This window comes from Trichosurus vulpecula, chromosome 8 (assembly GCF_011100635.1).
Source record: "Trichosurus vulpecula isolate mTriVul1 chromosome 8, mTriVul1.pri, whole genome shotgun sequence".
Classification (NCBI taxonomy): domain Eukaryota; kingdom Metazoa; phylum Chordata; class Mammalia; order Diprotodontia; family Phalangeridae; genus Trichosurus; species Trichosurus vulpecula.
Window position 1 is genome coordinate 266,019,867 of NC_050580.1, and position 13,886 is coordinate 266,033,752.

Consider the following 13,886-nt stretch of genomic DNA (forward strand, 5'->3'; position numbering starts at 1 on the left):
GAAGGGCCCTCTCCCCAACTTCTCTTGCTAAAAGGCTACTAAAGCCCCACTTCTGGCTCCTGTTTCTCCTGTGGAAGTATTCTCTGGGTTTATTCAAGGGAGGGATGAGAGCTGTTTTACCTGGCCATCATGGCTCCCAGAAGTTCAAGAAGGAGAGTTTCAAACCTTCAGACTATGGGTTGGAGGCCTCCAGAGTGGCTGCTCCTGTGGCCGCAGGCTCTGCACTGGTGTTTCCCATAGCTCCAACAGACTCCTGTCCTTGGCTGAGAGGCCTGGGGCTCAACTGCTGCCATAGCCGGTACTTCTGCCCTGGGGCTGCTCCTATTTCTGTTTTGCTTGCCCAGCACTCTCCCAGACTGGTGTGCTTGCTGGGTTCCTCTGGTGTTCCCGTTCTCCTCAGAAAGGAAGAGCCTGTGTTTTAACAACCCAGCTAGCAGCTTCGGTGGGGGCGTAAGATCCCTCCCCCACAGCCGGCACCCAGGCGGCTGCTGGGACCCAGGAGGCTGCCGGGACCCAGGAAGCTGCTGGGAAAGCACAGGTTCTTTTTATCTGCTTAAACAAGGAAAGCACGGTGAAGGGGTTGACCAGCTTACTTTAATCCAGCATTCAGTTAGCATACAGACAACATTCATTTAGTTCAGGGGAAAACGCCAGCATTCAGTTAGCATTCAGTTAGTTCAGGGGAGCATACAGACAAGCATCAAGAGACAGACCAAATACAGATTCATTGACTTACTTCAGGGGAAAAAACCAGCACCCTGAGGTTCAAAACATTCATTTAGTTCGGGGGAAAAACAAACCAGCACCCCGAACCTCAAAACCAAAAAACAAACAAATTACAAATATCAACAGACAGACCCAATACAATTCATAGTTACCAACATCTGGGCTCAGCCCGAGAGCAAGGGCTGGCCCAGAGTCACGCTTGCTTGCCGCTGCTCCCACACCAACCGGAAAAGGAAAGAGAGAGCCTCAAGCTGTCCTCTCCCCTCTTATAGAGTTTTTGACATCATCAAGCTCCGCCTGAATGACCAGGGCGGATTGGTTCTTGACTTGGCCCCTCCCCCTAGCGTAGACCAGGTTCTGGAGCTAACACCTCCCCTCAGCCAGCCCCATGACTCATCACACAGGAAGTTGTCTGCTTCCTGGAATGCTCTTTGGGCTTCCTGCCCTGGAAGAGCAAGCCACAGCATCCAGAGGCTCAATGAGGTAAGCTGAGTCATTCAAAGAAAACAAAGGCCATTCTGGTTACAGCCTGATGCCATTCGGCACACGCAGCGCTCCTGCCCCTCTCAATCTATTAGTGGCTTCTAACTCTCTCAAATCTACTCAGATTCACTTTCTTAGATGTATATGACAGAATTTGTGAGCAAGCTCCAGTAGTTCCTTCCTTTCACAGTGCCATCTTGGCTCCATCTCTCTGGGTTAATGTATTTTTTAAGGTGTTATTTTCTTCAGTATTTTTGGGGTGTTCTTTAGCAAGTCGTTGACTTGTTTTTCATGGTTTTCTTGCATCTCTCTCATTTCTCTTCCCAATGTTTCCTCTATTTCTCTTACTTGATTTTCCAAATCCTTTTTGAGCTCTTCCATGTCCTGAGACCAATTCATATTTTTCTTGCAGGCTTTTGATGTAGGCTCTTTGATTTTGTTGACTTCTTCTGGCTGTATGTTTTGATCTTCTTTGTCACCAAAAAAGTTTGAGTCTGAGTCCTTTTACTCTGCCTGCTCATGTTCCCAGCCAATTACTTGACCCTTGAGCTTTTTGTCAGGGTATGACTGCTTTTAGAGTGGAAAGTGCTTTGTCCCAAGCTTCAGGGGCATTGAGCAAAAGTATTGAGAAATATGTTAGTAGAAGTCAGAGATCCTTTTATTCAGCATGCTGCGTAGTCTTGTTCTTCCTGACTACTTTCCTTATTATTCACATATATGTTTAATAACTTTTGTCTAATTGTCTTTTTATCTTTTTTCCTAGGACCCACCATCCCAATTTGCTAGCATACTCCCCCAGCGGGCTAATTTGGGGTATTTCTGGAAGGGCTCCTTAAGTCCCTTCCCCTCCTAAGGTGCCTTTCCCTTTGAGTTCTTTCCTCCCATCTCTAAGTCAAGTCTATTAACTGAGACTCAGCTAACCCAGACCAATTGACTCCCAGAGATAAGTGACCCTGGATCAACAAAGGCAGTAGTTTGCTGCCAATTTCCCACCTTTGTTCGATATATATCAACTTGCATGATTCCAAGCGGTGTCTTTTTTCTCCCCTGCATTCTTATCGTTTGGCCTCTCCCTGCAGCAATCGCTGCCATCTTCAGGATTTTTGCAATCCCAAATGCCAGGACTGTTGAAATCAATGGAAGTGCTCTTCCCAGCCCGTTTAGATCGCACCTCTCTCAGTGGTTGCTGGATCCTGGACAAGGCCCCAAAACTGTCATAAAGAAGACCCCAGACTCAATTTTGAAGTTGGCATCTCAAGCGTTTTATTCAAGAGGCTGAAGGGTTTCCCCTTTTGGTCCTTGAGAAGAGAGCACAACTCCTCAGAAAGGAAGAGTGTACCCAGTACAGAAGCAAGAGTGAGATTTATAGGATTAGTAACTGCAACCCCACCCCCCTTCTGGATCAGGATTGGTCCTCAATCCTTCCGGGTTACGACATTCCCTCTGTGCCCATTTTACTTACCAAGCAGTTGCTACAGTGTTGCTGACCAGGAGTTAACTCTGGCCAGTTTGAGCCAGTTTGCCTGGGGCCCCTGCCCCTAAGTTTGGGGTTTCTCAGCTCCTTCCATAAATTGTTCATTGGTCAAGCTTTTTTTATCTTATCTCAGCAACCTTTGAGTTGTCACAAAGTTGGGGCCCTATGGCTCCACTGTGTGGAAACTGAACTTATATACATACATACATACGTACATACATATACACACACATACACACATACATATACATATATATACACATACATATACATACATATATATACAGACATACGTATATATATATACACATACATATACATATACACACACATACACACACACACACACACACACACACACACACATACATACACATATATATCTCTTACAAGAGGAGTCATTTTAATGCAAGCCTCCCTGACTCCAAGTCCAGTATGCCATCCATTATACTATACTGCCTCTATGGTTTTAAGTCGAATCTCATCCATATCCACAAATATCCATTCCTTAAATCTGGGAGAGCGTTCAAAGCGGGGAGGTGCCTACCCTTAGATACTAGATTGATAAACCGGTAATAAGAATTGCTAAATGACAGAATGTATTAATTAATCATAGGAGAGGAAAATAGACTTTGAGGAAGGAAATCCATTTGTCAGTCCCTAGGGCTTAGGTACTACAGGTGAACAGGTAAGCATAGTTATGGTTTATTAATGGCATTCCATCACCTAAAAGGGTGCGTCTAAAAATGTTTAACTTGCAACTGGAAAGCACAAGGTGAATTGTTACATCAGCTAATTCATGAATATTTTTAGCCTAAAAAAAGGGCATAGTCAGTTTATGCTACAAATTTTAAATGAAACAAAGGTCAAGAAATACACACTGCATGGCAGCTTGAATTATTATTCCACCTGTTGAAATGCTTTAAAAAATTCAAAGTCATATATGCAAAACGATGATATTAGTAGACAACTTTATTGGATGACTATGTTATATTAGACTCTTAGTATATGTTGTGACATAAATTGCGCTTAGCTGTTGGTAGATAAGCCAGAATCAAAAAAGACAGAGCTAGAAGCAACTTTGAAGATAATCTAGTCTAATCCCTTCATTTCACAGAGATAGAAACTGAGGCCCAGAGAAGGTAACATAGGAAGTTATCCAAAGTCCTACAACAATTAAGATTATAATACTGAGTTTAGGTCCTCTGACTTCCAGACAAAAGACTCTTTCCGTTGGGACAGCATGGTGTTTTTTGGTCTTAGGACCCCTTTGCACTCTTACATGTCATTGAAGACCCCAGAGAGCCTTTGTCTATATGTTATATGTATTTAAGTGTAATATAATATAAATGAAAACATCTTAGAATTATTATGAAAATAGTTTTGACCTGACGGTCCCTCTGAAGGAGTCTTGAGGATTCCTGGAAGCTCTGGACCACGCTGAGAACTGTTGGTGTAATGGATGGAGAGCTAAACTGAAGCCAAGAAGACAAGTTCAAGTACTACCTCTAACACCTAATGGTATGACCCTGGGAATATTATTTCACCTCTCAGTGCTCTAGACAATTCTCTAAGACTAAACTGATGAGAAGCGGCTGACCTACATTGGGAGATTCCTCATGTAGAAGTTTCTGACATTAGTGACATGACAGTTATATTTCCATCCTTTTCCTTAAGACAATGACTGATTTTGAGCTTCTGTCTGGTTTGGTGGAAGGAACACTGGCTTTTGCATTGGAAGACCTAGGTTCGAGTCCTCTTTCTGTCACTTAGAATTAACCACTCTGGGGCTCAGTTTTCTTTTCTGTAAAATGATGGGGTGGGGTGCAATAGATGACCTCCAACATCCCTTCTCACTCCAAATCTCTTACGATACTAGCTATGTGACTTCTCTCAGGCTCAGTTTACTCATCTCAGTATTATTAATCCCGACAAAATGGGGATTCATAATAGCACCTACCTCAGATGGCTGTTGTGAGGACCCAATGAGATATTACATGTATCATGTAATGAATTCTGTGATCAAATATTGTAGCAACTGAGACTTTTTTTTCACTTGAAATAGGCTTTTAAATGTAATTGCATTTTAAAAAAAATACAACATCCCAAGGACAAAGAGGATATGTTTTTAATTGTATAAGCAACTAACCAAATCCAATCAGATAAATCTGCAACTCTGTTTTCAAGGCCATCAACTTTTTCAGATCTTCAGGAAGTACATAATGAATTACTGCTGCCTGTAGTCGGAAAGATCCTATGCCTCCCCTAAAGGGCCAAACTTCTGGACGTAGCTTCCTCACTGAACAGTGTCTAGTCTGTTATGTAAAAGGTTAGGGACTTAATTACGCTGGCATACTTACGGAAAATTACTTTTTAGCTGAACAAAGTGTGATGCAACAATATAATGGAATATTATCGTACAATTAAAATAACAAATATATTGTAAAGGAATATGGAAAGTTGTATAAAATCCATAGATGAGAACAAAGAAAGCAGATTTAAACCACAAATGTGTTGAGCATAACAAGACACAAATACTTTATGTAGATAGACAAATGTAAATGAATAAAGAGCTTAAGAGGGAAAATAAATGGAATAATGGATACATTGTATTTTGTGCAAGTCTGAGCAGTCCAAAAGTAAAATGGTTTATGTCAGAAGGTAGTGGGTTACCTCTCATGGGAATTCTCCATGCAGAGGTTAGGTATACCTGTTGGGTATGCTGGTGGTTCACAGAATTCTTTTTCAGGTATGAGTTGAAGTGGATGGCCTCTGAGGCCTCCTGACAGAGAGATGATGGACACAGGGTGGAGAACGAGATATACATTTTGGGGTAAGGTCTATATAGGTTTTCTTTGACTATGAATATTTGTTCCATAGGGTTTTCCCCTTTTTTCAATTGGGAGTCAATGGGAAGGAGAGAAAATAAATTCTTGCTCATTGAAAAAGTAAATTTTATGATCACATGTAACCTTATATTTTCTCAAATATTCATATGAAAAATCTATATTCAGACATCTTTGACTTTGTGACTCGGAAATTTTATGGTACTATTAAGGGATTTTGTCAAGGAGAAGGAATGATAATCAAGACGAAAAGATATTTTATGTTCTTTCCCAGAGGTCCATGTTTAAGGTGGCAAAGGAAAAGATAAACTAAGCAGGATAAAAAGCTGGCAGGAGTTATTATCGCTATTATTCGTACTCTAGTGTTAAGTTTGGTAGTGTGCTTGTGGCTTCCTTCTCCTTGCAGAGTCAGCAAACCATGGGCTTTCAAAGGACCTCAGTTTCTATCTCTGGGATGAGACTAGCTGAGAAAGAAAGAAAGAAAGAAAGAGAGAGAGAGAGAGAGAGAGAGAGAGAGAGAGAGAGAGAGAGAGGAAGGGAAGGAAGGGAAGGAAGGAAGGAAGGAAGGAAGGAAGGAAGGAAGGAAGGAAGGAAGGAAGGAAGGAAGGAGGGAGACAAATGTCGGAGGGGCTGCAGAGAAATAGATTCCTTGATGCACTGTTAGTTCAGCCATAAATTGGTTCAGCCCTTCTGGAAAGCCCCCAAAACCACTGAATTGCGCATATACACCCTTTGACTCACCAATAACCAATACTACATCTCTACCCCAAAAACATCAAAGAAAGAGGAAAAGGGCTTACAAAAATATTTAAAGCAACTCTTTTTGTAGTGGCAAAGAACTAAAAATTAAGGGAATATCCATCAATTAGCCGAACAAATTATGTACATGTATGTAATGGAATACTATTGTGATATAAGAAATGTTGAACGAGATGGTTTCGGAGAAACCTGGGAAGTCTTGTATGAACTGATATGAGTAAAGTGAGCATAATTTTTGCTGTAATATCAATATTGTGAAAATGAACAATTTTGAAACACTTAAGAACTCTGATGAATGCCATGACTAGCCACAATTCTATAGGACTGATGAGGAAGAATGCTACCCACCCCCTGACAGAGAGGTGAAAGAATCAGAGTACAGAATGAGACATAAATTTTTGATTCTGGCCTCTGTGGGAAGTTGTTTTGTTTTCCCATGCATATTTGTTACAGGGCTTGGGGTTTCCCCCGTGGGAGAACACTGTAGGAGGCAAAGAAAATAAATGCTTTTAAGTTAAAAAAATTTTAAAGAAGAAAAAAGGATCACATTTAACTTTACCTTTTCTAAAATATTCCTATGAAAAATTCATATCCCCACATCTCTAACTTTACCCTATTCCTACAGACTTCCCAATGCAGCGTTTACTCAATCTTGAGCTTGACTATTTTTTAAACACATGAAAATGTGCAAATTTTTTCCCCTTCTAAAACTTCACTTTAACTTTACAAAATAACAACAACCATAATGACAAAAACCTTAAATTCATTTCTGGATAAATAACAACTCTAAAATCAAAGGGCAATTTTCCTTTCCCTTTTGAATGATCCCTAAAAATGAAGACCTACCAGGAAAATTAATTTCGCAATTGGGTATAATGGGATCCCAGTGTCATAGTCAGACTCTTCAATTTATGAAAATAATATCTAGCATATTTTGTTAAACAAGTCCTTCCAGCAACTGGGCCTCCTCTGCCTGGTGAACTATGAAATAACCCATACTTTTCCAGGAAGTGTGTGCATTCTTCCTGATGCCTTGCCATCATGGGGACTTGCCCAGCCTAATTGGAGGGGGTAGTCCAAGCTTGTTTGTGGGTACCCAAAAAGCATTCAACCACAGCAGCAAGAGCGTAGATGGCTTTAATCATTCAGAAGGCTTGAAATTCCTCCCCAGAAAATCTTCAGGGATGGTGGTTAAACAGTCTAGAACACTATGATGCTGCTCTCTCTCGAGATGGGACCGATTAGAGCTTCAGCACAGCCCCGCAAGTAAGTACCAAAATTCTGCCAGCCCACAGATGTTATTTTACCAGCCACCCTGCCTCCCAAAGACAGAGAGGTAGTCCAATAAATTAAATCAGTGTTCTTGATTTGTTTGAAATAAATATTTACTTCCCTGGGCAAGAGGATATTTGCTTAACTGCTTCAATATTTTGGTCTCAGGGTGTTTTGTTTTTGTTTGTTTGTTCAATAAAAAAGACTGGATACTGCCTCTCCTTACTTTTAGCCAGCCTGAGGTCATGTTTCTTTAGTAGTGGATATCATCTACATGCAGCAACACATCTAGTGCTCCTGTTCTGCTAGAGCTGACTGCAAACCTTCTGCAGCTTTCCCCATATCCACCTACAAAAAAATATAGAGATAAACAATTTTTGTTTTAAAGACCAAAACAGAAGATTGTTCTGTGACGTCGTATCTGGATTCAGGTCTTGAGGGGAGGACAGCTTGTCAAAGCAATCTTTCTGACTGAAGAAAGAAAAAGATGAGGAAAAACTAATTACTCCAGTATCTCATTTTTGTTATTGAGGTCATTTCAGTCACATCTGACCCTTTGGGATTCCATTTGGGGTTTTCTCGACAAAGGTACTAGAGTGGTTTGCCATTTCCTTCTCCTGCTCATTTTTTACTGATAAGGAACTTTAGCAAACAGGATTAAGTGATTTGCCCAGGGTCACGTAGTTAATAAGGATTTGAACTCAAGGAGATGAGTTTTCCTGACTCCAGGGCAGTCACTCAATCCACTGTGCCACCTACCGGCCCGTTGGGGTAAAATAGCTCAAACCATCTCATTTATGGTGTACCATCCAGTGAGAGGCAGGCACCCAGAGGAGACAATGTGTGAGAGTGGACAAGAGCTGTCCTTGTAATCAAGAAAACAGGTCCAAATCCCACCTCTGACTCCCACTGGCTATACGACCCTATACAAACCACTTAATATCTCAATGCCTCAGTTAGATTGCTCAGTCATAGGGTCTTTTAACCTTTTTGTGTCATGGACCCCTTTGGCAGTCTGGTGAAGCCTATGAATCCCTTCTCAGAATCATGTTTTAAAATGCATAAAATCATGCTTTAATATGCATTAAAATAAATATAATAGCATTGGCTATTACAAAGGAAGTCAATTATACTGAAATACAGCTATCAAAAATATTTTTTTTCAAGTTCATAAATTTTCAGGTTAAGAAGTCTAAAGACTGTGAATTTTAAAGACAGCATCATCTGCTTTTATACAGGAAGTTCTACACTGGTGCTTGTAATATCAATTAAGTTGGGTGTCTTTGATTGAGTCTTACTCTGTGCTAAACCCCAGGCCCAAACCCCTATCTACTAGGTGCTAAGCCTATGTGGGTGTGAAGCCCTCAGGGTCCTAAGGGGAGTTGCTAAGACCAGAGCCAATGGTGGGAGCCTGAGTTCTGGTGGCTCAGATGACATTTGATGATGGCTAAAGAGTGTATAAAAAGAGAGAACCAAGCTATTTGGTGGGGGCTCTCACTCTTAGTGGAGTGCTGACATGGAGACCCTGGGCAGCTGTAGTTAAGAGCCCTCCAGCTTGTAAACCTGGATGTTCAGACTTTGTTAAACCCTGGTAACTATGCACTGAGATTTGAATCAGACAAGGTCTGTCTGTTGATGTTTGTAATTTGTTTGTATTTTGCTCTGAAGTTCAGAGTGCTGGCTTCTTCCCCTGAACTAAGGGAATGATATTTGTATGTTCAATTAAATTGGGATTGTTAACCCCTTAAACATTGCTTTCCTTAGTAAAGCTGATCAAAAGAACCTGTATTGGCAACTTTCTGTGGGCTGGCTGTTGGTGGGTCTTACACCCCTATAGCAGATTGTTGCAACAGCACTCTTTATATTAATGAAATAGAAGAAGAAGGGGAGAATAAGAGGAGGAGGATGGAGGGAAGGGAGGAAGAGGAAAAAGAGGAGGAAAAGAAAGAAGAAGAACAAGGAGGAAGATGAGGAAAGAGAAGGATAAGGAGAAGAAAGGAGAAAAGGGAAGGAAGGATGAGGAAGAAGAAAAAAAAAGAGAAAGAAGGAGGATTAGGAAGAAGGAAGAAAGGAAGAGGAGCAACAGCAGAAGCCAAAAGCAGAAGAAGGAAAAAAAAAAAGAAGTCCACTGAAGTAAAGGATTTATGTAACACACTTATTAAGTTGTACTAATGCTATATGACCCCCTATAGAAGAACTAACGGTAGAATCCATGTCAGACTTGTAATATTTCAAATGGTATTTTAGTAAATGTGGATTTGGATATATGTCTAGTAGTAACACTTTCTACTCTATTAAGGGGTGTGTGTGGTGTTGTAGCCTAGTATTTCAATAAAATGTTGATTGTTTCAATTGTGCAACATGATCCCCTGCAAGGATATTTTGTGCCTATGTCCAAAAAAGAATAAATGGGCATTCTTGTGCCAAATGATGGGTTTTTTCCTTGGTAATTGTCCAATAAAATGGAGTGTATATGGGTGGCAAAAAAAAGAAAGAATCCACATTAGAAGTCCCCAGTACTAGATGGGGCAGGACTCAAGTTCAAATTCTGTTTCAGATATTAGTTCTGTGACCCTAGGCAACTCATTTAATCTCTCTGAGATGCCACTGGACTTAAAAGTCTCTAACGTCCTTTCCAGCTCGAAATCTATTATCCTACATATAACCAACCAAAACCAAAAGGACCTAATAAAGCTTTGTCAAGCCATGAGCACAACTCATAAAAGTCTAAATAATTAAAAACACCAGCAATAACAATACTTTGGATTGCAGTAAATGTCCTCCAACTGCAATGGCCCACATGAATATTGAATTATCTGCATGCTGAACCTTCATAAGTCACAGCTGTAAAATTCGGATAGTAACACCATGTACCCCACAGGGTCACTGTGAAAATCCAAGATAATATTCATAAAGCCTGACACACAGTAGTCACTATGGAAATTCTTATTTCCTTCCCCCTCCATAAGTCAACAGACCTCCCCAATTTATCCCTTACTCATCATACACCAAAAGAGGATGTTCGATTGTTCTCAACAATTAGAAATATCTACTTTATTTAGTTGGTCAAAAAACTATAATGAAGCAACGTGGCAGGGAGAAAAGAACACTGGAAAGGAAGTGGTCTTTGAGCCATTCCCCAAATGATAACCGGTCAAAGGGTATGCGAATAGTCAGTTTTCAGAGCAAGAAATCAAAGCTATCAGTAGTCATATAAAAATTCCATACAACACTAAGTATTAAAAATGCAAATTAAAACACCTTTGAGCTACCATCTCATACTGATCAGATTGGCTGAGAGGACAAAAAAAGGAAAATTACAAATGCTGGAGGGTATATGGAAAAATAGGTACACTAAGGCAGTGTGGATGGAACTTTGAACTAGTGCAACCATTGTGGAAAGCAGTTTGGAACTACACCCCCAAAGCTATTAAACTATGCATACCCTTTGACCCAGTGAGACCAGTGCTAGGTCTACACCTCAAAGAGATCAAAGAAAGATGAAAAGGACCCATACGTACAATTCTTTTTGTGGTAGCAAAGAATTGGAAACTGAGGGGATGACCATTAATTGGGGAATGGATGAAAAAATTATGGGGCAACTAAATGTCACAGTGAATAGAGAGCCAAGACCAGAATCAGGAAAACTCATCTTCCTGAGTTCAAATCTGACCTCAGACACTTACTATTTGTGTGACCCTGGGCAAGTCAATTTACCCTGTTTGCCTTCGTTTTCTCTTCCATAAAATGAGCTAGAGATGGAAATGGCAAATCACTCCAGTATCTTTGCCAAGAAAACCCCAAATGCAGTCACGCTGAAAAACAATTAAACATCAACAGAACAAGTTACGGTGTGTGAATGTCATGGAATACTATTACGCTTTAAGAAATGATGAAAAGAAATGGTATCGGAAAACCCAAGAAGAGAAGCACAATGGCCAAGCACGATGCCAAAAGACTCATGACAAAACCTGCTATGCCCACCTCCAGAGAGAGAACTGATAAACTCAGAGCACAGAGTGAAGCAGAGTTTTCTTTTTTCCTTTCTTTCTTTCTTCCTCTTTTTTTCTTTCCCCTTCCTTCATTCCTTACTTCCTTTCTTTTCTTTTTTTTTTTTGATACATGGCTAATTCAGAAATTAGTTTTGAATGACTACACATATTTGTATTGGCCTTTGTTTTCCTTGCCTTCTCAGTAGTTGGGAGAGGAAGGAGAGAATTTGGAACTAAAAACTAAATTAAATAAAATAATAAAAATAAAATAAAGATTTTAAAAGAGTTGTCCTTTGCTTTTTTGATGGGATTATTTGATTTGAAGATCTTTAACAAAATGTTTGACAGTTTCTTATGATAGCCTAGACAAGACAGAAAGATATGGGCTGAATGACGGGACAATTAGGTCGCTTTGGAATGCCTTGAAAAACCAGACGCCAAACGTGACTGATTAATGTATTGATGTGAATCTGAGTAGAGAGCTCTAGCGGACTGTCATTTGGGCCCATTATTTTCCTTCAATGACTCGTCAAATGCATAAATGTCAGAGTTATCCAACTTTCAGATTAAGTGCAGCTTGGAGGAATGGGTAATATATTGGACTACAGAGTCAGTCTCAAAAAATATCTCAGACTGTAACAATGAACCAAATTTATTAAGATGAAATTGAATAGGGATAAATAAATGCTTATTTATAAGTACTTGATAGAGATAAATCTAAAGTCTTACACATTGGTTAAAAAAATCCACAGCATAGTTATAGGGGAGGATAAAGATAAGTTTTAGTGAACTGCAAAGTCAGTGAGTCAACAACGTGATATGACAACAGAAGAAGCTAAACTACCTCTGGGCTGTATTAATAGAAGTATAGTGTTCAGAATTATCTAGATGGTAGTTCCGCCATAGTTGGCCCTGGTCAGCCATACCTGGAATGTAGTGTTAAATTTTAGATGCCATTTTTTAGGAAGAACATTGCCAAGCTAGAAGCTCTCCTTAGGACCAAGATGATTAGGGAAATTGAAACCATGTCACATAAGGATTGGTTGAGAGAAATTGCTTCTATTTAGCCAAGAGGAGAGAAGACTTTGAATGGGAGAAGATAGCTATCAAATGAGTTAATATCTGTAAAATGCTTAGCACAGAGTAAGCATAGGCACTTGATACATCTTGATTCCTTTCTCCTCTCTCCCTCCCCACCCCATTGTTAAGTGCTATATTTGAAGGGCTGTCATGTACAAGAAGAATTAGAATTAGTTTGCTTGATTCCAGAGTACAAAATGAGAAGTAACAGAGAAAAGCTGCAAAAGGCAGATTTCAGCTCAATATAAGGAAAACTTCCTAACAATTAGAACTGTGAAAAAAAAGTAGAATTGACCACCTGGGAAAGTAACAAGAATCCCATTTTGGGAGGCCCTCAAACAAATACTAGATGACCATTTGTCAGAGATTTTATAAAAAGATTCATTCTTTAGATACCAATCTTTCAACAAGCATTTATTAAGCATCTACTATATTCCTGGCACTGGGGCTACAAAGATAAAATCAAAAAAGTTCCTGCCCTCAAGAAGCTTACTTTCTATCAGGAGAGGCAACATAGCCATTTGTTGTTGTTGTTGAATGGATCCAATCATGTCCGACTCTTCACGACCCCATTTGGGGTTTTCTTGGCAAAGATACTAGTGTAATTTGCTATTTCCTTCTCCAACTCATTTTACAGAAGAGGAAACTGAGGCAAACAGGGTTAAGTGACTTGCCTAGAGTCACACAGCTAGGAAGTATCTGAGGCCAGATTTGAACTCAGGAAGATGAGTCTTCCTGACTCCAGACCTGGCATGCTATCCACTGCACCACCTAGCTGCCCCTATACTACATCTCTACTCTCTTTCTCAACCAAACTCTTTGAAAAAAAAATACCTACAATTCTTCTCTTCTCACTCTTCTAAACTTTCTGCAGTCTGGAACTACTCTCTCGAAAGTAATCAGACCTCTTAATCTTCAACTCTAATGGCCTCTTTGCTCAGTTCTCATCCTTCTTCGCCTCTTTGTAGCATTCGACTCTTGTTGATTACCCTCTCTTTCCTCCTGTGGACTCTCTTCTATCTGAGTTTTTCTGGCATTGTTCTCTCCTAGGTCTCCTACTATCTGTCTGACCATGCCTCAGTTTCCTTTGCTGGTTCATCACTAGCTGTGAGTATACCCCCAGTGTTCAGTTCTGGGCATTCCTCTCTTTTCTCTCTGTACTCTTTCACTTAGTGATCTCATCCACTCCTGTGGATTCAATTATCAGAACTATACAGAAGTCTCTCAAATCTAGATATTCCACCTGATCTGTCT